Here is a 14,735-nt window from a genome sequence, read left to right as displayed (position 1 = left end):
CCATTTCATAGTAAACAGAACCACAAACATCCAGTGACTTATTGCAGAGCAAAGTTTATTAGGATAAAACTCAACAAAAACAGGAGATTTAAATGTTTCTGCAGGTTTGGTTGAAGCCGTAAACCTGCAGGTCGAGACATTAAAATATCGGATTTTATTCATAGTTTATAAAACATTCACCTTTTGAGCCAATGAAGAAAAAACTTGTTTTAGCAGGAAAATGTTTTCTGTCTCTTCCTGCCATCATGGCTGCCGATCCATTTGGTTTGGCTCCTCCCCCTTATGACATCACAGCTCAAACATGGAGGCCTTGCCGTGGGCAGCCTGCGAGTCTGACTAGTTAACCTCTGACCTCTGCCTTCTGACCCCCTTCCAGGTGTTTTATCCCACCCTGAACGTCAACGGGAAGCTGTTTGTCTCCATGGACCAGAACGGGGTCTCCCCGCCGCCGCTCCAGGGGCAGCTGCCCGCCTGCACCATGGAGAAGGTCAAGGAGGAGAGCGTGAGTTTGGAAACACGGCAGCCGCGACACACACACACACACACACACACAAACACACACATACCCACACACACACACGTCTGAATCCACGCTTCGCATAGCTGCGCTCTGAAATCATGGACACACACACATACACACGCACGCACACACACCACCCGGCTCAGATAACACCGGCCCCCAGAACCCAAACATACCAACAGAGACACAGAGAGACGCTCTGTTGACCAACCTGCTTCATCAATCAATCAATCAGTTATTATTTCATGTTTCACCTGTGACCAAAGTCACAAACAGAATCAGAACCTGAACAGAATCAGAACCTGAACAGAATCAGAACCTGAACAGGACAAGTCCAAGTCCTTCCCCAGCACTATTTTTATGTGCTATATTTGTCCTGTCGCAATAAGCAATAAATGAGTAAATAATGAATCAATAAATCAATAAATCAGTGAATCAGTAAATTAATAAACCGATCACATGATAAATTAAGAATAATTTCTATTTGCATAATTGATCGTCTAACAGTTTGAACTGTGGGTCTGTTCTGGTTCTGGAGATTTTACCTTAACGACGCCATGATGGATGAGTCCAAAGGTCCTAGTCAAAGTATGTTGTACTCCAGGTCTACCAGGAGTCCCTGGAAGTGAATATCAGGTTGACAGTATCGCATATGAGCGTTAGCAGCTTTAGCACTGTGACCTTTGACCCCGGGCCGACCCCAGGGAATGCCGCTCCATGAAAATCGCATGTGAGGTTTGGCTGAGCGAAGCCGGCGAATCGTTTGTGCTGAAGCTAACGTGGCGACGTTTGTTCATGTCTGCTGACCTTAAAGCTGCGGCAGGCGGATTATGCAATCCTGTTTCTGGAGCGTCGCAGATTCACCGAATCACAAAGACCAACGATAAACGGTTTTTATTCAGTTCAGAGTCACAAAGGCAGTTTGGTGTCTGGTTTCCTCAGACGATGTTTATTCCCAAAAAAATGCAAACATGCAGTTCATGTTTCAGATCTAAAATGATTCACAGCTGCATTTCTGCAGAAGTCTTTATTAAATTAATGGTTCGTTCGTTTTTCTTCTGGTAAAAGAAAAAAAAACAGAAAAAAAACTTAAAATTTAAAAACAAAATGAATTTTTGAGCCTCAATTCTCTTCAGCTCACTCTTTAAGTTTGGACATGACTGGAGAACTGCCTCTGGCTGCAGCTGCGTTTGTCTGATTCAGGTCCGGACTTTGACTAGGCCATTCTAACACATGGATAGATGGATTTTTTTCCCTCCTCTCCAGTCTCAGCTCTTCAAACAGATTTTCATTTCGTTTTAACCTGAAATACTCCATCTTCTTCATGAGATTGGGCTGGTTTCCCCATCCCTCATCATCATGATGCTGCCACCACCATGTCTCAGAATATTCATCACATGTTGGTCAGAAAGTTCAACTGAGTTTGCTACTTTTCTCTGGTTTCTATGGTTCTGATTCGGAGCTTCTGGAGGTTTAGTTTCACTTATTTTTGTTTTGGGTACCAGATAAAAGGGGGACAGAAACCAAAGCACACCACACTTTTCAGATTTTGTGTTTCTGTTTTGTTCTTCTCTGACCTGCTCAGTCACATGAAACCCAACCAGACGTTGGTGTTGAACCGGATGAAAGGTTGGGAGGAACTGCTGATGTTGGTGTTTCTGGTTGAGTCCGGATCCCGTCTCAGGCGTTCCAGGTTCCATCAGAACCTCTGATTTCCAGGTTCCATCAGAACCTCTGATTTCCGGGTTCCATCAGAACCTCTGATTTCCAGGTTCCATCAGAACCTCTGATTTCCAGGTTCCATCAGAACCTCTGATTTCCAGGTTCCATCAGAACCTCTGATTCCTCCGTGTTGGGCCGGTCAAACCCGTCCTGGAAACGTTCCCTGCGCTGCCGGGGCTGAGTGGGAGTTCTGCTGGCCTGAGCTCGGGTTACGGTGTCATGTTGTGACACAAAGCGTTCTGCCTCCATCAGCTCAGAGCCGCGTCCTGCAGCTCTGAGTGGGAGGCGGACGCAGACAGCACATGCTTTATTAGCAGAGAAATGTCACCATGGCGACCCGCGGCCGCCGCAGGAAGCCGAGCGAGAGCCAGTGGGAGTTCGCCGCCGCCACAGAGTTTCCCTGCCGGTGCTTCCCTGCGGCGGCAGACGGGACGGAGGCGGCGTGGGCGCCGACCTTCATGACCCGTGTCCTTACAGGAAGCGTTATGCAATTACACCTGAGCAGGTGAAGGTCACCGAGAGGTCAGAGACTCACCTGGGAGCGCTGAGGTTCGTCCACACAGCGCTAATGTGGGAGAAGTTCTGGAGAACTTTGTCAAGTTGGACTGTTGCATTCATTACCTGGGAATCTATTCAGGTAGTGGCTGAATGGATTCATCACAAGACGATGGGTTTTATGTAATAAAGGAAACAAACCTAGTGAAACCAACGAGGTGGGCGGAGCCTCTGGGCTTATGGGCGGAGCCTATGGGCTTATGGGCGGAGCCTCTGGGCTTATGGGCAGAGCCTCTGGGCTTATGGGCGGAGCCTATGGGCTTATGGGCGGAGCCTCTGGGCTTATGGGCGGAGCCTCTGGGCTTATGGGCGGAGCCTATGGGCTTATGGGCGGAGCCTCTGGGCTTATGGGCGTGGCAGGGGAGGAGCTAAAAGGGGTTAGTGACTGTCGCTGTTTTTGGCGACTTTATCAAACAGTTTATCAAAAACAACTTAGCAAGGATTTTATTGGAAGCTTTTCTGTGAAGCTCAGCAGCAGCTATCTGTCCACAAACAGGAAGTGTGTTTGGATCCCACTTCCTGTTGCCCACAAGGCAACATGTCCAGCTTCATGGTCAGATTTATATCTGAAACCAGATATTTCATTATATTTGATACAGAAACTGCAGGTCACAAGTTATAAAATCATAAGTGTGGATGTAAATTTAATAACCTGATATTAATTGGATTTGGATTAAGAGTATGGCTGTAAATCCTAGTTTGATTCTAATTAATGTGAGCAGATGATCAATAATCAGATTCATTCACTGATTTTCTGAGCTCTAATAACAGAGCAGCTGGTAGAAACATGATGGAAACATGAAAAGTTTCACTTGAATTAGTCCTCTTCCTCTCTGGAGGTCAAAGGTCATCTGAAATGACAGAGACCATTAAAAGTCCTTTAATGGTTTCTGCTTCCTACAGGACACGTCTGACTGCAGGAAGCAGGTCTCCAGCTGGAGCCCATGGGCTTATGGGAGTTTTTCATCGTTCTTCTCTCCCTCGTTCTTTTCTCTCCTTCTTCTCTCTCGTTCTTTTCTCTCTCGTTCTTTTCTCTCTCGTTATTTTCTCTCGTTCTCTGAACTTTTTGTTTCATGAATCCTGCAGCAGGTTTTCATGTTGGAGTTGTGTGGATGTTTCTCAGCTCATCTGAAAACCTCAGCAGTCCTTTTCTCCTCCAGCCTGAGCTCCACATCCATTTCTCTCATCTATTGAACTCCAAGCAGCGCGTCGTGCTGCTTGACCTGACAGAAAGAAGAGAGCATGTTGCTGAATGAGCAGGAGGGAAACGAGCTTCCTGTCCGGCAGGAACAGGAACAGGAACAGGAACAGGCTAACGTCTCCTCTGTGTCTCAGGTCCCGACGTCCACCACGGAGCTCAGCACCATGCTGCTGCCTCGACCTTCGTCCACCCAGGGGTCAGAGCGGAGGGGGAGGGCCATGAGCGCCGCCAGCTACCTGACCGACGTCATGGAGGGTGAGGAGCTGCGCCGCGGCCACGCCTTCATCTGCAGCGCTGCTCTTAAAGGGACAGCGTCACGCAGAATCAGCTCCTTTAGCCAAACATGCTTTTATGTTTTTCACTCAGAAACAAACAAAAAGCTTTGATTTGATTCTTTCATGCATGTTTGAGGAACTCTTTAATCTCTATGGCAACCATTCAAAACAGCTGAGTGGACCTAGCCCCGCCTTCCAGACGTTGCTCCTCCCCCACTCAGCTCCTTCAGACTAGCCAGCAGCAATTAGCAAATGTAGAAGTACAACATAGAGAAGGATATCGCTGCCTACATTAAAAAGGAGTTTGGCAGCTTTATGACACACGAAACTAACAGGGTCACCTTGTGGGACGACTTCCTGGGGGCGGAGCTTCAGGACCAGCAGGAGCTTTTAAAGAAACAGAGGCCCAATTTCCTGAAAGTCCTGAATCCTCTGTAGACCAAAGTATTGCAGAATCTGCTGCCGGTCCGTCCATCTATCCAACAGGCGAAGCTTAAATCTGGACAGAGAAAGTCTTTATGGAGAAGCTCAACAAATTGAAATCGACTTCAGTTAAAATCGTTTCCAAACTGATGGAATGACTCAGAACCGGCGCGATACTAAAGTCCAGAAAGAAAATCCACAGAAAGAAGACAGTAAACCGAGCCGCATAAACAGAACACAATAAAATGGTGGTATTAATGCAACATTATGCAGAACTGCAAGAAGAACCAGAAACATGTCAGAATCCAGGAAGCCGCCCAGCAGGCGGCGGACGGCAGCAGATTGAGCTCAACTGGGTTGTGTAAGAGAGTCTGGGTTTGTTGTGGCTCCGCCGTCCTCAGGGGAACGAGCGCTTTGTTTGTCAGAGAGGAGCGGGATGCACAGAAACTGAATGAAAGAGAGGAGAAGGAGTGTGGCAGCGTGGTCACCCTCATTTACCATGCAATCAGCCTCCTGTGTGTGTTTGTTGGCTGAGCTGAGTCACCGTCTCCCCCCGCGCTCGCTGCTTTAGAGAACAGATCATTATACAGGAAAACACAAAAACCCACTGCTGTCCTCTCTGATTCATCTCCGCCCCGCCGCCGCCTTACTCCAGGATGAAATCCCTCCAGTCTGGACTTAAAACAAACTTCTGACCCATAAACTGCAAACTCCTCTGCTGCTGTGGAGAAACATCTGGAAATGTTTCACTGATTAGCAGATAAAGAGCTGCTGTGCGTCTCCATCTTTACAGAACTGGAGGAGTCCAATAAGAAGTGCCACCCCTGCTGGTACGTGTTCGCCCACCGATACCTGGTGTGGGAGTGCTCCCCCTCCTGGCTGCGGCTGAAACAGCTGGTGAAGATCATGGTGATGGACCCCTTCCTGGACCTGGCCATCACCGTCTGCATCGTCCTCAACACGCTCTTCATGGCCATGGAGCATTACCCAATGACGGACGAGTTCAACGGGATGCTGAGCATCGGAAACCTGGTAGGAGGGATGGAGGGATGGGTGGATGGAGGGAGGGAGGGAAGGAGGGATGGATGGAGGGAGGGAGGGAGGAGGGATGGGTGGAGGGAGGGAGGGAGGGAGGGAGGGAGGGAGGGAGGGAGGGAGGGGATGGGTGGAGGGAGGGAGGGAGGGAGGGAGGGATGGGTGGAGGGAGGGAGGGAGGAGGGATGGGTGGAGGAGGGAGGGAGGGAGGGAGGGAGGGAGGGAGGGATGGATGTAATGGTTGTATTTCTGGGTCCAGCATCTTCTGGGTTTTCTGTAGTTGAACGTCTGGTTCTGGTTCAGAATGGGATCCGTCTATTTTCTGGGTTCTGGTTCAGAATGGGATCAGTCTATTTTCTGGGTTCTGGTTCAGAATGGGATCAGTCTATTTTCTGGGTTCTGGTTCAGAATGGGATCAGTCTATTTTCTGGGTTCTGGTTCAGAATGGGATCAGTCTATTTTCTGGGTTCTGGTCCAGGTTTCTGGAGGGGTCAGTCTATTTTCTGGTCCATGTGGCTGAACTGGGTCAGTCTGTAGAGGATTTGCTGCAGGAGTTTTTCACCAAACTAACTTTGAAGCCGTTGAGGAGGCTGATGTTGGTTGGAAGTGACAGAAGAAGAAGAAACCTGGTGTGAAACGAGCTGCAAGCCTCTCAGACCTCGGGATGAAAATAATCCTGACCTGCTGCGTTTCTAGTTAAACCAGGAATGTTTGGAGGTGAGTCAGCGTATTGGAGCTGACAGAAGCGGGTCAGCTCATGACTAGCCGCGCGGTTTGACCCCACAGACGGCCTTCAGGCCGCCGATCGTTGGTTATGCTAATTGGTTCACCTGAGGTGTTAACGGCCCTGGGCCAGAGCGCTGCACACCTGGGCAGAGCCGGTGTGTCAGCCGGCCTCAGCTGAGGAAACCAAATGCTAACGAGGTTTAAAAGTAGAAGCGACCTGCAGCTGTGTGGTTCAACCTGTGGAGCAGGGGCCTGTCGTGGTACGCTGCTGCTTCAGAGAGACGAGCTTCATGTTCCACTGATGGTGAGTTTGACTCAGAACAGATTTAAAATCCTGGTTCCGATCGATCATTCTAAGTTTAGGAAACGTCCCCATGTTTACGTTTGTGATGGTAGACGAACCTGATGGTTGCTAAGCGCCTCTAAGGTCTTTTATGAAGCAGATGATATCCAATCAGTGCTGATTTCTCCCATGTTGCTGGGTGTTAGCGCCGGCGGCCCTCAGGCCTCTTCCTGTTGTCGGTGGATTATGTAACGCCGCTGTCGCCTCGCTTCCTGTTTGATGCGGCCGCCGTTTCTGCAGCGTAAGCACTTTGGAGTTGTTGTGTGGCTCAGAAAGGTTGAAGTCTGAAGTTCCTTAGCGGATCAAACCTCTAATCCCGGCAGATGTTTGCTTAGCATTTCGGTGGCCTTTCTGTGGGCTGCGGCGCCTCTGAGGGTTATGTAAGCTGGATCATGTCAGGACGCCTCCCTGCTGACACAATCAATGTCAGCTAATGCGCTCGCTGTTTGCTTTTCAGCGGCGCTCTCTGCGTTTCAATATTTCCGTCCGAGCAAACACCTCCAACATTCAGAGGAGGCTTTTATCCGCAGAGAAGCAGCCGACCTGCGCTGAGCACCGCTAACCTTTAATGCCTGTGTTTCCTGACATCCTGATTTATGTTTGGAGGCCGAGCTGATTCTGTTTTCACCAGAGATCTTCCACTTATTTCATTTCCAGCAGCGCCGGTCCAGCAGCGCCTTCAGATGACAGAGCAGCTGCTGCGACACGTTTCCTGGAAGCTTTGTCTTGGTTTGGAGACGAGAAAGTCTTGAAAGTTAGGAGGAAAGTGTTGATGCTGCTAAGCTTCCCTAAGGTCAGAGGTCAAAGGTCAGGGTGAGACGCTCCCTCTGGTTAGAGGCTTCCTGTGGTGTTTAGCCACCGATTCTGATAAAATGGAGCCGTGATTCAAAAACAAATAATTTCATCAGCAGAACAAAAATGTAGTTTTTCAACAATTGAAACTGATGTAATTATATATTTTATGGAAAAATTAAAACAAAAGGAACAAAAAAAACACTTCAAAATAAATCTGTCAAGAAAGAAAATGAATAAGTTTTAGCAGGTTGATATCTTCAGTCCTCTGACGGACGTCGGTGTTTGCTCAGAGGCACTGAGGAAGTTCAACGATAAAACAGGAAATGTTGGTTTAATGTTGTTCAGATTAAATCAGAGACGATTTAATGAAGTTAAAACAAGAAGAACGAAACCTCAGAACATTCTGCTTAATGATCGTCTGCTGCAGCCTGCAGCCGCCTGCGTGTGTGTGTGTGTGTGTGTGTGTGTGTGTGTGTGTGTGTGTGTGTGTGTGTGTGTGTGTGTGTATTGTAGTGCTGCTTACTCATTACATCTGCCTGGTTGTGACAAAAATAATCACACGTCTTCCTCATATAGTCATCCTCTCTCTGCTGATGTTACTGTTATTAGTGAGTGCTGATGTCAACATCCCTGTTCAGGAGCCTACAGCACACACACACACACACACACACACACACACACACACACACACACACACACACACACACACACACACACACACACACCAATACACACACACACACACACACACACCTACACACCCCCCCCCACACACACACACACACACACACACACACACACACACACACACACACACACACACACACACTGTGATGTGAATGTAGCTGCTGCTCAGTTGTGTTTCTTTCCTCCTTCAGTGAATCAGAAAGTTAGAGGAAGTCAAACTGTCATAAACCAGAGGAACCGGATCAGAACCATCAGCTGCTGGACTGTAGATCAGTATTTATTGATACTGATCTATAGATATTGATCTACAGATCATTTTCGATCCAGTTTGTTCCTGTAACATCAGTCCAAACTAAATGTCGTCTTTATAAAACTTAATTTCAGTTCCATCACACACATTCCTGCCGCTCCTCATTAGAAACATTAAGTTTGTTCAGATTAGTTCAGGAAGGTTTTATATGAGGCAGGGGCTCAAAGTGCGGCCCGAGGGCCATCTGTGGCCCGTGGAATGCATTCATGTGGCCTTGACTTCAGTTTGAGAACAGTTCGGTTTAACTTTCAGAACGTGAAGCTGATGATGTTTCACATCTTTTATGGGTTTTTAGAATGAGATCTTCATAAATGTTATTTTTACTTTGATTAGGCCACAACATCCCTACTCAGAAGAAAGTTCTCATTTTTGTTGCTAAATAAAATAAACTAAAATAAATTCTTTTGCAGTTTTTTAGCATTTTTAATGGAAAACATCTGTAAATCTATTGCTTTGACTTGGCGAACAGGAAGGTGTTTGATTTCATTCAGCTGAGGCCTTTTGAAGCTCATAGTTTCATATTTACTGAGTTGCATAAAGCAGCGAGTTTTTCTGCTCACTGATGCTTTTGGTTGCAGGGAAGCAGCAGCTGCTGCTGATGTTTGACAGCTGAGCCGAGTTTAACTTCGTTAGCATCAGTCGGACCGACGTCAGAGAAACATGAGCGGAAAGACACGACACCATATGCAAAAACATCAACATGTAACGAGAGAGCAGAAGTAAAAATGATAAACTGACATTCTGAGTGTAGATGAGTTAAACTGGAAACATGAACTAATTCTGTGAGCTAGAACCGGATCAGATAGATCCAGGTTTATTAGAACCATTAGAGAACATTCTGACCCTGACCCGCCTCCTCCTCTTCATCATCATCATCATCATCATCATCATCATGTGTGAGAGTTCTTCCTGATGTCAGTAATCATGAGGAGAAGCTAATCAACGCACTGCAGAGCTAATGAGCCCCCGAGGCGAGACGAGATCATCCTGGAGGCTTCACACACACACACACACACACACACACACACACACACACACACACACATACACACACACACAGACACACACACAGACACACACACACGCGCGCACACACTGATCCTAAAACACACACTGACATGAGAACACAAACATATACAACATACATACTGCCCTGAAGAAGAACTAAACACATCTCTAAATACACACACAGTCATGCTAACACACAGTCATGCTAACACACACACATGCTAACACACACACATGCTAACACACAGACATGCTAACACACAGTCATGCTAACACACAGTCATGCTAACACACACACATGCTAACACACAGTCATGCTAACACACACATGCTAACACACAGACATGCTAACACACAGTCATGCTAACACACACATGCTAACACACAGATGCTAACACACAGTCATGCTAACACACAGTCATGCTAACACACACACATGCTAACACACAGACATGCTAACACACTGTCATGCTAACACACAGATGCTAACACACAGACATGCTAACACACAGTCATGCTAACACACACACATGCTAACACACAGATGCTAACACACACACACATGCTAACACACAGACATGCTAACACACACATGCTAACACATAGATGCTAACACACAGACATGCTAACACATAGACATGCTAACACAGACACATGCTAACACACACAGTGATGCTAACAGCTGTAGCATGTAGCCAGTATCTGTGCGTTAAACTGGTCCTGCTGGTTTTCCTCTCTGGTCTTCATGGAGTTTCTTGGTCCAGTTTTTCTCTGCATTGTTGCTTCTGTCCATCGAGGTCACGGGGTCGCCTCGGCACATGTTTAGGTCAGTTTGAGACGATGACCTTCGACCCCTTCTCTGATTGATGGACGGTAATGTGAATCATTGCTGGAGGTTTTCCTCGCGTTGTTGATCAGAGCGTCCTGCTGGTTTCCATGGAAACCCTAGAGATGGATTCATGATGGTGTCGCCTTGGTTTCCGTATCCATGAAGCGGATGCAGTGTGCATGCTAGCAGCAGCAGCGTGACTCCCAGCCGAGTGGCGTGGGGCTACATGCTAACTGTGTACAGTAACATTTCAGCTGCTGCAGCCACCGCTGCAGCCACCGCTGCAGCCACCGCTGCTGCAGCCCTCTGACCTCTGACCTCCTGACCTCCTGACCTTCTGACCTCCTGACCTCCTGACCTCCTGACCTTCTAACCTCCTGACCTCCTGACCTTCTGGCCCTGTGGCTCGTCGTTCAGCAGCTTCAGGCGTCGTTCCGGGCGTCACAGCGAGGCTCAGTGTCGCTCTCTCTCCACTGACACAAACATTCATCTATACATCTGAGTTTTATTCCTCTGATTCTATGAAATGGACCCAAATATTCTTATCAGTTACAGAACCTGGATCTGATCTGCAGAGCCTTGAAAATATGAAACATGAGGAAGCGACTGAATGGACGAATTTTTCTATTTTTTCTCTATTCCTGCTCATCCTCTCAGGGTCACATGTCTGGTTACAGCCTGATGCAGTTACTATCTGCACTGCATCACTTCTGGTGTTCATACTATTTTATAAACATTATTCATTTTAAATTAATGTAGTTACATCTTTCTATTCAGACAAAACACAAAAACAAGATTTGTTTCCCCAAAAGCAGCAGTTTTGTAAATTCAGTGAATTAAAAATGATCTTTACTGCATGAAAAACAAATTTAAAATAAAATGACAAATCTGAAATGAAGTTGTGATGTTGAAGTAACTGCAGAACTGAACCAAATCAACTGAACTAAATCAACTGAACTAAATCAACTGAACTAAATCAACTGAACTAAATCAACTGAACTAAATCAACACAGTGGAAGTTATGCAAATTAAAAAATAAGAACATTTAAAGGATTTTTGATCCGATAAGCAGCTGAACATTCTGGACTCCAGAAGGGTCAGCAGGGGTCAGCAGGGGTCATCAGGGGTCAGCAGGGGTCAGCAGGGGTCAGCAGGGGTCAGCGGGGTCAGCAGGGGTCAGCGGGGGTCAGCGGGGGTCAGCAGGGGTCAGCAGGGGTCAGCAGGGTCTGCTGCCTCGCTGGCGAGCGTTTCGGTTGACAGGTTGCCTGGCAACACGAGTCGCGGTTGTTCTGCTTCAGGAGTTCTGGAGAACCGGACCGGTTGGTGGGGACTCAGAACTTTAGATGTATTCAGATGGTCTCTGTGGGTCGGTGCTGCTGTGAACCGAAGTCTGTCCAGAACCCGGCAGTTTGGTTCTGAAGACATTCTGACCGTCTGCATGGTCAGAACCGTAAATACCTGAATCAGCTTCCTCTCTACTGGGCTGGACCCCAGGTGTGACCCCAGATGTGACCCCGGTGTGACCCCAATGTGACCCCGGTGTGACACTGGTGTGACCCCAATGTGACCCCAGTGTGACCCCAGATGTGACCCGGTGTGACCCCAATGTGACCCCGGTGTGACCCCGGTGTGACACTGGTGTGACCCCAGATGTGACCCCGGTGTGACGCCGGTGTGACCCCAGTGTGACCCCGGTGTGACCCCAGTGTGACCCCAGTGTGACCCCGGTGTGACCCCGGTGTGACCCCAGTGTGACCCCGGTGTGACCCCGGTGTGACCCCAGTGTGACCCCAGTGTGACCCCGGTGTGACCCAGATGTGACCCGGTGTGACCCCAATGTGACCCCGGTGTGACCTCTGTGTGACCTCTGTGCTCTCTCAGGTGTTCTCGGGGATCTTCACAGCAGAGATGGTTCTGAAGATCATCGCCTTGGACCCGTACTACTTCCAGACCGGCTGGAACATCTTCGACAGCATCATCGTGTGCCTCAGCCTCATGGAGCTCGGATTGTCTGATGTGGAAGGGCTCAGCGTCCTGCGCTCCTTCCGCCTGGTACGTCCTGGCAGCCGCTGTGCATCACATCGCTCACACAAACTGCTGCTAAACACAGACTATAACAACTAGCAATCATGTTTCATTTTGGCGCCCGCTCTAGCGCAGCACCCGCATGCTAGCCACTGATCCTGCCTGAACCGTTTGGGTTTCTGTTAGTGGAAAACAGAACCAGATGACAAGTGATTCCCTCTGAGACGTTTGGGTTGGCGGTGCGTGCCGATTGGTTGGTGCAGAGTGATGTCATTTAGCCCAAAAGTCCAGCTGTGGCCAGTTTCTGACCCGACCAGGCAGAGCGGAGCGGAGGCGTCGGCAGCAACTCGGATCTTCATCTGTCCTCACTGATCTCAGGAAGTGTCACTCTGAGGATCTGCGTCTTCCTGCAGGACCCCCATGATGAAACCCCTTCATTCTCCTCATCCTCACTGGTTGCATCTGCAGATCCTTTTTCTTCTTCTCTGATTTATGTGACCTGATAGATGCTGCAAGAGAAGAAAAAATCTCCATTCTGCTGATATATCCAAGATAACCGGAGATTTTCTGCTTCTTTTTCAACATGTTACTCATATTTGCTTTAAAAGTCTCTAAGGATGTTTTTCCTCCTGACGGTCCGGTCGACCCGGTTCTACTGGAACCAGAACATCTGCTCCACCTCCAGCTTCTCTGAGTCCAACCAGCCTGTTCCCCTCCTGGCCTGTGGGGGCGCTGCACCAACAACCACTGCAGGAAACGACACTAAAACCTCTGAAGACGCTGAGAGCAACTTCCTGTTTCACCAGATGAAACAAGATGGAGGCGTCAGAGTTTAGTGATTTCTCTTTAGTCTTTGGCTGAAGACCAGCGCCATTTCAGCTGCTAGCGCTAGGTTAACATGTTAGCTCTGGTTGGATTTACCCAGAATGCCCTGCTGTCGTCCACTTCCTGATATTTTGGAGCTGCTGCTCATTTTGTATTTCAGATCTATATGATCTGCATCCAGTCAGTCGGAGTCGATTGAATCATAAATGAAAAGTTTTTCTTCTTGTTGTTACCAGCTGTTGACCTCTGACCCCTGCCTCCTGTTCTGCCCTAGCTGCGTGTTTTTAAGCTGGCCGCTCCTGGCCGACCCTCAAACACGCTCATCAAGATCATCGGGAACTCCATGGGCGCCCTGGGCAACCTGACGCTGGTCCTCGCCATCATCGTCTTCATCTTCGCCGTGGTGGGGATGCAGCTGTTCGGAAAGAACTACCAGGTGGGCCGCCGTCGCCCCCCGGTGGCCGGGCCGGACGCCGGCGCCTGTCTGACCCCTGCTGTGTTCCTGCAGGAGTGTGTGTGTAAGATCTCCAAAGACTGCGTCCTCCCCCGCTGGCACATGAAGGACTTCTTCCACTCCTTCTCATCGTGTTCCGGGTTCTGTGCGGCGAGTGGATCGAGACCATGTGGGACTGCATGGAGGTGGCGGGGCAGCCGCTCTGCATCCTCGTCTTCATGCTGGTCATGGTTATCGGAAACCTGGTGGTGAGTTCCTCTGGGGGCCGCCAGGGGGAGAAGCTGCTGCTTCTGAACCGGACCAGATGGACCCGGTTTGGGCTGTGCTGGGTGTAAAGTAGGGATGCACTGATTCCAGTTTCCTGGCTGGTTCCTGATCTTTAAAAAGAAAAACCTGCCGATTCTGACTTTGGCCGATACCGAGATGTTTTTGTCTGAAACTTTTCTAAATATACTAAAGTCACTGAGTTGGAAACAGAGGAGCGACTATTGTTACTGTTCAGACATAAGCTGGTGGGCGGGGCTAAGGTGGGCGGGGCTAAGCTGGTGGGCGGGGCTAACAGACAAACTCACTGCAGAGCAGAGAGACAGCAGCTGATTTTTAAACCTTTACAGAGGAAGATCAGATCAACTTCACATTTAAGTATCTGCTAATCAGAGATCTCACAAAATTAAGGAAATCGGCCGGACAATAAACGGACCGGATGATAAACCTGGCGGATGATAAACCGGTGCTCCTCTAGTTGAATGTTTGCAGCGTTTCTGGCTGCTGAGGTTCTGGTTCTGGTTCTGGTCTCTTCAGTCGACCTATTAAATGTGTTTTCCTGTCAGGATAAAAATATTACTGGACGATAAATTATACCAGATTTTTATTTTCAGCTAATGGCTTACTAATAATAATAATGTAAGAACATATTATCAAATAAACTTTAAATTTCAATGAAACACTTTAATTGTTAAATGTTGGAAGACTTTGTAAATATCCCAAATAAACCAAACAACA

At 48.2% G+C, this 14,735-nt stretch overlaps 1 pseudogene; it reads left to right on the top strand.

The window, feature by feature from the left end:
• The window catches only part of LOC129355230 (sodium channel protein type 4 subunit alpha-like), a 112,111-nt pseudogene that overhangs the window by 67,255 nt on the left and 30,121 nt on the right, over positions 1 to 14,735 (top strand).

This window comes from Poeciliopsis prolifica, unplaced genomic scaffold (genome assembly GCF_027474105.1).
Source record: "Poeciliopsis prolifica strain line A6 unplaced genomic scaffold, Auburn_PproV2 SCAFFOLD127, whole genome shotgun sequence".
NCBI classification, from domain to species: Eukaryota; Metazoa; Chordata; class Actinopteri; order Cyprinodontiformes; family Poeciliidae; genus Poeciliopsis; species Poeciliopsis prolifica.
The sequence above is the reverse complement of the archived record's forward strand: the minus strand, read 5'-3'. Positions and strand labels throughout refer to the sequence as shown.